The sequence below is a fragment of the Cydia splendana genome, chromosome 18 (assembly GCF_910591565.1).
Source record: "Cydia splendana chromosome 18, ilCydSple1.2, whole genome shotgun sequence".
Taxonomy (NCBI): domain Eukaryota; kingdom Metazoa; phylum Arthropoda; class Insecta; order Lepidoptera; family Tortricidae; genus Cydia; species Cydia splendana.
The window spans coordinates 9,327,149-9,338,583 of record NC_085977.1 but is presented as its reverse complement, the minus strand read 5'-3'; positions in this window follow the sequence as shown (position 1 = coordinate 9,338,583).

The following is an 11,435-nucleotide window of genomic DNA, read 5'->3' as shown; positions in this document are numbered from 1 at the left end:
AAATTTGGTCAGAGCATAAAATATTTATGGTAGATAATTGTATTTTCACATCACCTATTCGAAAAAGGGCTTTTTCTTCCCCGCTAGGAGGGATCAAAGTGGCACTTTTCTTCCCTGCTAGGAGGGATCAAAGTTGTACTTTTCTGTTCTAGGACACGATTTTTTCTTTCTTGCATGCTATTTTTTTTGGTCAAATAATACATAGGTATTTTGGAACATAACAATTTCCACATAGTTGATGTGAAAAGCAGTATGTGTCACACGGTATCAAAATTATTTCGTCTTGGGCGTTAACACTTGAATCCCTCATTACGCTCAGGATTCAATTGACGGAAATAATATAATATATATCAAAATTATATATAATAATATATATCATTTTGATCCCTTGTAACACAAACTACTATTTCACCACGCCAACATGAGAAAGTTGCATTTTATCCACATGTGTGACAAAGTAATTTGATGCAAATTTTGAGTTCTTTCTTTATGTTGGCTGGTAGAATTGACTTTTAAATGATGATTTTGAATGATTAATATTTAATAACATTCATTTGGATTTGATTTGGTTTGATTTTAATTGATGGTCTACAGTTAGTATTTTCCTTGCGTTGGTATGATGAAATATTAACTGTAAAACAAATTTAACTATTTTTAAATCTAACGTGAGCAGGTTCAAAAAACGTTTAGTTGTGCTTTTTACCAAGAAAAGTCGTAGGTACAGGTTTTATTTAGTTCCCCAACTGTATGCGAGATGGCGCTGTTCCGAGTAGTGTTATCCTAAATCGCGCTATCAAAAATGTTCTTATACCTAATTCTAATAGGATAATGATACTATTTAGATAAAGTTATTAAATTGTAGGTAGGTACCTACCCCCTTGGGGTTCGCGAAATCTTAGTAAAAACAATAAGTACAGATTACAGAAAGAACAGAAAGAGAGTAGAGATGACAGGAAGAGAGTGGAGTTACGCAGGTCGCGATAATATTTTTCCATTTCCAAATGGTCGTTTCATGACTGAAAATCACTGATCTACAATAGTAACCCTTAGGGTCATATTAGATCTAATTAGGTATATAAGAACGAGTAATTATGGTGGTACGTGGCCGACGAGGCGATGCGTTTGGTTTGCGAATAGGTAGGTACTATTAGCTCTCCCTGATCACGTTATCCATTCGACGGTGTGCAATATACTAACTTATACGTGTTAAAATGGTACATAGAACCATTGTATTTTTAGTTTTAGTTACCATCACTTGGCAGATTAACTTTGATAAAACTATCATAGCCGTGCATTTTCCTTATTATAAAATTCTGCTGTCCCTGGGAGATTGCAAAAGTAAAGTATTACATTGTATACTTCTCAGTAAACGAATCTAACTCAGTAGGGTAGGTACAATACAATCGCCTGCGCTCGCGGTGTTCCACCCTTAGGGCGATACTCGTTTGAACGCCTTGCAGGTAGCAGGTAGTAAGGATTAAGGCAATTTTTTCTTAACTGGACCACCGTAAGCGCAGGCGATTGTAAGTACTTGCCTACTTAATATACAATAAGTAGTTAATCCAACCAATCGTGTCGCTGGAGAAGTGCTAATAAGACATTAAATTACTTACGTGCATAATTATGTTTCTTGCGCTAGTATTAGGTATGTCCCTAAAACTATACAGACAGCGCATAATGAAGCGTTTACAAAGAGCACGAGATCACCATACCTAGGTGCATTTAACTTGTAAAATGCTATGATTTGAGCATCACAAACTAGTTGTATTTTAAACCATTTTATACTAAAACTAGCGACCTCTCACACTACACAAAACCTTAACCAATTACACTTAAACCTTCCTCAAGGATTGCTATTGATAGGTGAAATCCGCATGAAAAACCGTTCAGTAGTTTTTGAATTTATCGCGAACATACAAACAGGCAGGTCGTATCTAGGTACCTATATATAAGTACCTATGTCTATCGTCGCCTTTTGCTTAGTTAGGGGCTAGGTTGATCTGTGTAAGGTGTCCCCTAAATTTATTTATTTATTTAATTGTGGACGCAACTGAAATATGAGTAGGTAAGTGTTCGCAGTCCCATCCATTTATACGGGAGCCCTTATGTGTGGTGATCTCGATGGTCTTATGTGCTCCGTGTAGTAGTCTCCGTGAGATCTGTGGCTATAATAATATTAACTTTTTGTTAAATAGATCGAGTACTTTATTCTGAACAACAAGTCTGGCCCACTGTCAAATTGAGCAGAGTTTTGGACATATACTACAAAAGTAACGACAGTAAGTAATAGTACCTAATTAATTAATTATCAATTAGGTATGATATGAATATGAGGAGCCGATGGAACTGTGTCATATTATATTAACATACTCGTAATATTACTAATTAAACTACTTAGCGCCACTTGCACCATTCGACTAACCCGGGATTACCCGGTTAAACCTGGAGTTACCATAGTTACCAGTACAATTTGACACTGGGTTAACGGTTTAACCGGTTAACCTCGGGTTAGTGGGATGGTGCAAGTGGCGCTTAAGTGATTCAATGGTAGGTAGGCTGTTGGTAACGACCTGCCCCGAAGAAAAGAAATAAAAATTACAGTACCTACATATAGTACATATATTATGTTGCTACTTTAACGCCATAGTGCGGTAACTATAGCACTACTTATATGTCGAAAATTTAAAGGGCCATATGTACTGTAAAACGTTGTACAATACACGTGCGAAAAGGTAATTCCCTACTTTTCGCACTTGTATACTAATGTACCTACTATTTAGAGTCAAAAAAAATTCCACTACTTTTTCCTAATCAGAACACTATAGGTACCGAATAGGTGTGCCGTTAAACGGATCCCCACTATTGGTGTTACAGCCTGTATCTTAATATCGAGGTTTCTTATGTTTCAGGTTCTCTGGTTTCCAGAGTAGAAATACGTTTAATAGTCAACAATACTGAATTTGCAGCTCTAGCCTACAATGATGTAGGATCAAAAGAATTTAGCGCTAATATTTTATTTCCAATACATGGCAGTGCAACGTTCTATAAACTGGACATTTTTACGTGCACTCCTACAATACAAAAATATAAAGAACAGCTGGATTCACTGGAAGATATAGAAAATTTACCGAAAATGCCGTTCTACATCAAGAAAAAGCCTGAGGCCCTGTCTTGAAAAACAAAAATATAAATGTCGTTATGTGCCTCTCTATCGCTAGGCCTACCACATAGTCTAATGGTCTAATAAAACATGGTCTTCTCTTCCCAGAGTGACACAATCCTACGTCCACTGCCTACGTCACTATTATATACTATTGCATACTATTATATAGCGCTGTCGCATGATGACGTAGGCTTGTGTCAGTCACGTGGTCGGAAGAGAGTACCAATTATTATTATACCATGGCCCAGTGTTAGGGTCGGTTGCACCAAACTGTTCGTATCGTTAGAGTTCGCTAAATTTTTATGTATGGAAAGTTTCATAGTAAAGCGCCGGGGGGCGCCGGCTGACGTTGATCAGTCTGCTAAGTGTGGTTGGTGCAACTGGCCCTTATCCGCGTTAATTGCAATTGACCATTAACCAGTACAAATAGGGTATTATACTGTATTTAAAATAAATTATTTTACACCATGCATGAAATAAAGCACCAGATAATTTTTAGAAAAACACAGATAGGAGTTATTTTTAAGCACAAGTTCTATTTAATAAATCGGATAGAAATATAAAAAGTAGGTGAGTTGACCGTGACGTTTCATATAAATTCCATATTAGCAAATCGTTTTGACAGCTCTAAAAAAGTAACTGATTTGACTAGAAGGAAAATACCATAGACCTATATAATAGGGACAAGACATATTGTTCTATACGTACAATTGCTTATAGAAATAGCACCCATTTTGACGGCACACACATAAGTATATCTCTATCTCGTTTTAACTCAGCACTGTAACCCATAGCAAAAAAAGGTGACAGTATTTCAGTACGGACATAAAGTGTTCCATGAAAATACGTAAATACCTAATGCGGCCGAAAATCCGCCATGTTTAGTCACCCAAATGTCATTGTCTGTCAGTTCAGCCGGTACTTGTCCTGTCAAAAAGTCGTGGTGAAAATTAAAATTATTAATTATCTTTCAATATTTTGCTTGTGATTGAAAATAATTGAAGCCAAATGTGAATAATTACGTCGCGAATATGCCAGTGTGTAGTGTATTAGGGTGCGGCATAAGAAAACCACCAAACCAGCCATCTTTAACCTTACACAGGTACGCTATCATTTACATGAAAAATATTGGTTATTGTTAATGTTCCTGGGAAATGTAAGGATGTTTCACATTATAAATAGCAAGGTTCTTCTGTGCAGTTATAGATCATGAAGTGATTGGATTTATTTAACTATATTTTTACGCTTAAATAATGTAAACATTTCAGCTAGGGTTGTACTTTATTTATCGACTTTGATATCGATATATTATGATTGCCTATTTATATTTTCTTATTTTATCATGCTACCCCGCTTCAAACCAACTAAATTATCTTAATTTAATAATTAAATCATTTTTTATAGGTTACCAAGAAATGAACATAAAAAGAAAGTGTCTGGAGATGGAGATCCTAACCGACTCTCGGGAGCACTAGGGTAACTCGGGGCCGTGGGGTCGTTACTCCACAAGCTGCCCTGCGGGCTTTTTTATATCATTATTATATTTTTTTTATATAATTCGACATTAAGAGACCATATACTTACATATAGTTGTAATTTATAAAATGGTTAATGTATTGTTATTATTTTTGCTTGTATGTAAATTCAATGTTGACGTATAAAAATGCCCTTGTGGCCTATTTGCTGAATAAATGTTGAAGAAGTTGAAGAGCGGAAGTCATTCCTTATTTTTGTAATAAAAAAAATGTTCTGGAGGTGTTTTGTTTTTTTTTCACCCGTCGCTTAATAAGCTTGAATTTTGTATCGCTCTCACTTATAGATACGGCGCACCAAGGTCGAGGTGCAGTGCGGTAGTGTGTTACAGACTTTAGGGTTAGCAACACAACAAAATTGATTGTAATGGAGAGGTAAAGTCCAAGAAAAACACGTACACTTATTCTGACATCCAAAACAGATGGCGCTGTACTGCGCCATGTGTTTTGCGGTCACTAAGTTGTCAAACGTCAACTTTTGAAAATCAGAGTTACCGCAAAAATCGCAATATGTATTGAGTAGTACAGCGTCATCTCGTTTACCTGTCAAATTTGAAGCACGAAATTGTCCTAGACTCCACACATCTTACTCAATCAAAGTATCTTTTCACATAACAATATACTAATAAAGAATTTTTATTTATTTACTTACTTCCTATTAAAACAAACTCCACAAATAATACATACTTAGTATTTTAAATAAAATGAGCCGAGAACGTTAAAAAGTTATCGGTGTATCGATAAAACCTAGTAACAGTAAAAATCTTCTGGGCAGCACTAAAACCGCCATGTTTAGTTCTAAGATGACGTCACAGTGGCACGCATTATTCGTTGACGTTTCACTTCCATAGGTTTCATATTTCAGTGGAAAATACCCTATTGAACCGTAAACGATAAGGCCCCATTCGCACGACAGCTTAAAAAGCGTTGCGTTAAAACCCGACGTTGGCGCTTTTTTACCGTTTTCAATATTTGTGTTCATATGAACGCTTAAAAATCACTTGTGAGTCGTACTGCCACGTACGCATCTCAGCAAAGCCATACTTTATTTGCTATTACGACGTACGAGTATATTTCAGGAATTAATAAGCATAAGTTGACATTTTTAAGGTGAAACTAATAATAATTTTGACGATTGACACCAAAAATTGACACTTGACAGCCAACTGACAGCAGCGCGGGCGCTTTTTTAACGTTTGTGAGAACAGAGGGGCTACCGCGAAAACCGAAATTCGCAAATTGCGGGGATCTTACTCTTTTACTCCAATGAAGGCGTAATTAGAGTGACAGAGAAAAATGCCCGCAATTGACGATTTTCGGTATTGGCGGTAGCCCTACAGATACACGGAGTTCCGTATGATCAATTCAATTAACGGCCAACGCTCAACGCCGAAATTCAAACAGTGCTCGATAAAAAAGCGCCGCGCTTAAAAACCGCTTTCGTGTGAATACATACATGGTTATCCATTTGTGTCATTCAAACGCTTTATTAACGCGCGTCACTGAAATATGAAACCTATGGAAGTGAAACGTCAACGAATAATGCGTGCCACTGTGACGTCATCTTAGAACTAAACATGGCGGTTTTAGTGCTGCCCAGAAGATTTTTACTGTTACTAGGTTTTATCGATACACCGATAACTTTTTAACGTTCTCGGCTCATTTTATTTAAAATACTAAGTATGTATTATTTGTGGAGTTTGTTTTAATAGGAAGTAAGTAAATAAATAAAAATTCTTTATTAGTATATTGTTATGTGAAAAGATACTTTGATTGAGTAAGATGTGTGGAGTCTAGGACAATTTCGTGCTTCAAATTTGACAGGTAAACGAGATGACGCTGTACTACTCAATACATATTGCGATTTTTGCGGTAACTCTGATTTTCAAAAGTTGACGTTTGACAACTTAGTGACCGCAAAACACATGGCGCAGTACAGCGCCATCTGTTTTGGATGTCAGAATAAGTGTACGTGTTTTTCTTGGACTTTACCTCTCCATTACAATCAATTTTGTTGTGTTGCTAACCCTAAAGTCTGTAACACACTACCGCACTGCACCTCGACCTTGGTGCGCCGTATCTATAAGTGAGAGCGATACAAAATTCAAGCTTATTAAGCGACGGGTGAAAAAAAAACAAAACACCTCCAGAACATTTTTTTTATTACAAAAATAAGGAATGACTTCCGCTCTTCAACTTCTTCAACATTTATTCAGCAAATAGGCCACAAGGGCATTTTTATACGTCAACATTGAATTTACATACAAGCAAAAATAATAACAATACATTAACCATTTTATAAATTACAACTATATGTAAGTATATGGTCTCTTAATGTCGAATTATATAAAAAAAATATAATAATGATATAAAAAAGCCCGCAGGGCAGCTTGTGGAGTAACGACCCCACGGCCCCGAGTTACCCTAGTGCTCCCGAGAGTCGGTTAGGATCTCCATCTCCAGACACTTTCTTTTTATGTTCATTTCTTGGTAACCTATAAAAAATGATTTAATTATTAAATTAAGATAATTTAGTTGGTTTGAAGCGGGGTAGCATGATAAAATAAGAAAATATAAATAGGCAATCATAATATATCGATATCAAAGTCGATAAATAAAGTACAACCCTAGCTGAAATGTTTACATTATTTAAGCGTAAAAATATAGTTAAATAAATCCAATCACTTCATGATCTATAACTGCACAGAAGAACCTTGCTATTTATAATGTGAAACATCCTTACATTTCCCAGGAACATTAACAATAACCAATATTTTTCATGTAAATGATAGCGTACCTGTGTAAGGTTAAAGATGGCTGGTTTGGTGGTTTTCTTATGCCGCACCCTAATACACTACACACTGGCATATTCGCGACGTAATTATTCACATTTGGCTTCAATTATTTTCAATCACAAGCAAAATATTGAAAGATAATTAATAATTTTAATTTTCACCACGACTTTTTGACAGGACAAGTACCGGCTGAACTGACAGACAATGACATTTGGGTGACTAAACATGGCGGATTTTCGGCCGCATTAGGTATTTACGTATTTTCATGGAACACTTTATGTCCGTACTGAAATACTGTCACCTTTTTTTGCTATGGGTTACAGTGCTGAGTAAAAACGAGATAGAGATATACTTATGTGTGTGCCGTCAAAATGGGTGCTATTTCTATAAGCAATTGTACGTATAGAACAATATGTCTTGTCCCTATTATATAGGTCTATGCCATTAACCAGTACAAATAGAACCGTCAACTGTAACCGTCCGTTAGGCCCCGTTCGCACGGCAGCTTTTTCAACGTGCGAACGGGGCCTAACGGACGGTTACAGTTGACGGTTCTATTTGTACTGGTTAATGGTCAAGAATATTCAATTGCATTAACGTTTCGGCCAACACTGCCATGGCCTACCACCAATTTGTTTAATTTCGGGGTTCTAAGTTAATTAAACTGGATTGGGCATGAGTGGTAGGGGTAACTGACAGAACGGGATAGTCTTATGTATCTTTCAGTAGGAGTAGCAGCGAAAGCGCTATTATTGTTTGTCCTTGTCACAGTCTCACATATTTTTTGTTCCCCACCGTTTTTTAGTATGGATTATGGTGGGTAACAAATAAATTCGACCAATCATAGTGTCGCATTGCTTATGTTTTGTCCCTCACGGAGGCACGCGTATACCATTTCTATACGATCCTACCTTCTATGCTTATATGTTTGACAAACTCATGGTATAATAATATACTCCGCCTGGTACTCCATTCCCGTCTTTTCTAGGTCACCTAACTGACACGGGCCTACGTCATCATGCGACAGCGCTATATGATAATATGCGATAGCGCTATATATAGCGGCCATGTTGTTGTGACGTAGGCCCGTGTCACTCTGGGAATGGAAGACCATGTTTTATTAGACTATGGACAAACTATAATTTCATAGAAGTTTGACGCAAAGAGAATAGGGTATTAAACTCGGAGTAAATATCTATGGAGTAGAGACGCGCACTAATTTCTATCTGAAAAATTCTGTCGTTTTTGGCGCGGGGGACGAGGTAACGCACACTAATAATGTTAACACTAATGCATTTTTAGTATGCGTCGCTACACAGTACACACGCACACGACAAAATTATCAAACACTAGCAAAAACTATATTCACACAAGTACAAGAACAAACACAGACAACCCTGTCCGTGAACGAGATGACGTCAGTTTTAAGTAAACCTAGATAGTGCGAGGGACGCGCCGATAATATTGTCGATATTTTATTGACAATTAATTTTAATTTCTGCTTTTATCAATTATAATAATATTACAATATCAAGTCTTTCTACCAGCATTTTACTAACTTTCAATTTTTGTATTGTTTTTAGATGTTGTTCTAATAGTTAGTCAATTTGTTTAGGGCGAATCTTGCAAGCTGATATAGAATGATTTTTTATTATCAGTTGATTAGTTAATATTTTACATGTTGGTTTACTTCTGAAAGCAATGCAATATACTCCTCGTGATCTTTAATGAGCTTCCTCAAACGAGTGGTGACCCTAGCGGTAGGGATGCAATATACTATTGAGCATGTAGATCTGATGACAGAGATGGAACGCGGCCATAGGATGTCATTTAAGGGATATTGAGTAGGGGATAATTAGTATATATATCGGCGGTAGATCGTAAAATCGGGCATATCGAGATATTCCTAGGCATATCATGAAACTCCGCCATTTAATAATCTGCCTTTTGCATTTTTTGCCACTGCTAGTGCTGCATTCTATGTGGCATTTGGAGCAGAATGCGTAGGTGCTAGGTAGGTACTAAAATCATACGCTACCCAAACACGTACTATAAGTAGGCTGTCAAGCCATTTCAATGGTTATCATTTGCTAAAATGTAGGACATCCTACTTATTCGATATGCCTAAATGTTGAGGTTTGCACGGTATGGCTGGTGATCACTAGTCAGAACATGACATGCCGGCGTTTCACGATCTGCTTAGGAATATCACACCTTGAAGTTAGCACGATATGGCTGGTGGTCACTAGGCAGATCATAATCTGCCTAGGAATATCACTCCTGGAGGTTTGTACGATATGGCTGGTGTTCGCTAGGCATCATGACCATCTTGTATATTATTCATTATGTTTATATCGATATTACCGATATTGGTTTTTATAGTGTCCCATCACTAATATTGGTACGGTGATACCAGAGTAATAAATTAAAAGTGCCTATTTATGGAAAGTGACAGCCGTAAATACCTTAAATTAATAAAATATTTGACATGTTAAATAAAAATATATAGCTGGTCAAGCAAATCTTGTCAGTAAAAAAGGCGCGAAATTCAAATTTTCTATGGGACGATATCCCTTCCCGCCTACATTTTTCAAATTTGCCGCCTTTTTCTACTGACAAGATCTGCTTGACCAGCTATATGGGGCTATTCATAAATTACGTCATTTCAAATTAGGGGGGGGGGGGGTCTGGACATCAGATGATGGTAGCATGACGTAGGAGGAAACGGGGTCATTCGAAGCATGATTTTTGGATGATTTTAGGGGGGGGGGGGGTTAAAATCGTCAAAAATCGATGACGTAATTTATGGACAGCCCCTATGTAGACACTAAAGGAAAAAATAATTTTCAAAAAATAGTCTATCGGTAATTTTACGTTATTTAGGGGTTGTGCACAAATCACGCGAGATGTTTTCGACTACTTTTTGATCCCCCGTCCCCCTTTTCTTTATTCTTATAGATCTATTTATTTGATTAAATAGATTAGGTTGATATGAAACTAAGGTGTTATATAAAAATAATGTGTTAAATAAATTATATAACAAAAAGCAACGCAAATAGGGCGTATTACTGCAATGTTCTGCCGCCAGAGTGTATACTCCTTCCGTTCCGCGGCGGACCCCCAGATTGTGATGGATTATGGCAGTCGCGCCCCCTACGCAGAGTTTCGCATAATATTTCCTATTAGAAATTCTACTCGTACCTACATAATATTTAGAAAGTCTTCTTTAGAATTACCCTAAATTAGATCTAATACCATATCACTGGTATCACTGTCAGATTGACAATGTTTTTTAGTTATTTGCAAAGTTAATGCATTATTTGATAATATTTAGATGTAATAGTACCTACATATGATAAGAAACGTGTTCTTTTTGTAGACTAGACGTTTTCGATCTCATTTTGAACGAGAAAACGCTGCAATTCCGCATTTTCGGCTCCTATCCAAAGAGCATATAATCACTACGTTCTAAGAGAAGGAACTCCAAAGTACGTTTTTGTCAAACGGTTGGTTTTGACAGGACTTGACTGATGTATGACTGATGAGCATCTATTCATACCAACATAAAGAAAATTGTTTATAGCACAGATAAAGAAATATATTATCTATATATTTATCTATGGTTTATAGAAAGCAGTGCTGTGAAAAATCGATAATAGTGAGTTCTCGAAACGATAATAACCGACATGATAGAAAGTAGTGCTGTGAAAAATCGATAATAGTGACTTCCTAAACCGATAAAAACCGTCCTAAACTCATTCAATTTTTTTATCTTTGAAAATTAAAACACCTGTGAGTTTATTACAAACTTTATTAATTTCTTAAATTGATACTTGGTATATACAAAAACTCATTTATTATAAATAATAAGTGTTCTAAAATGAATATAAAACTAAAATTAACTACAATTAAGATAACTGAAGCTAAAAATTTTGCGCCCTTGGT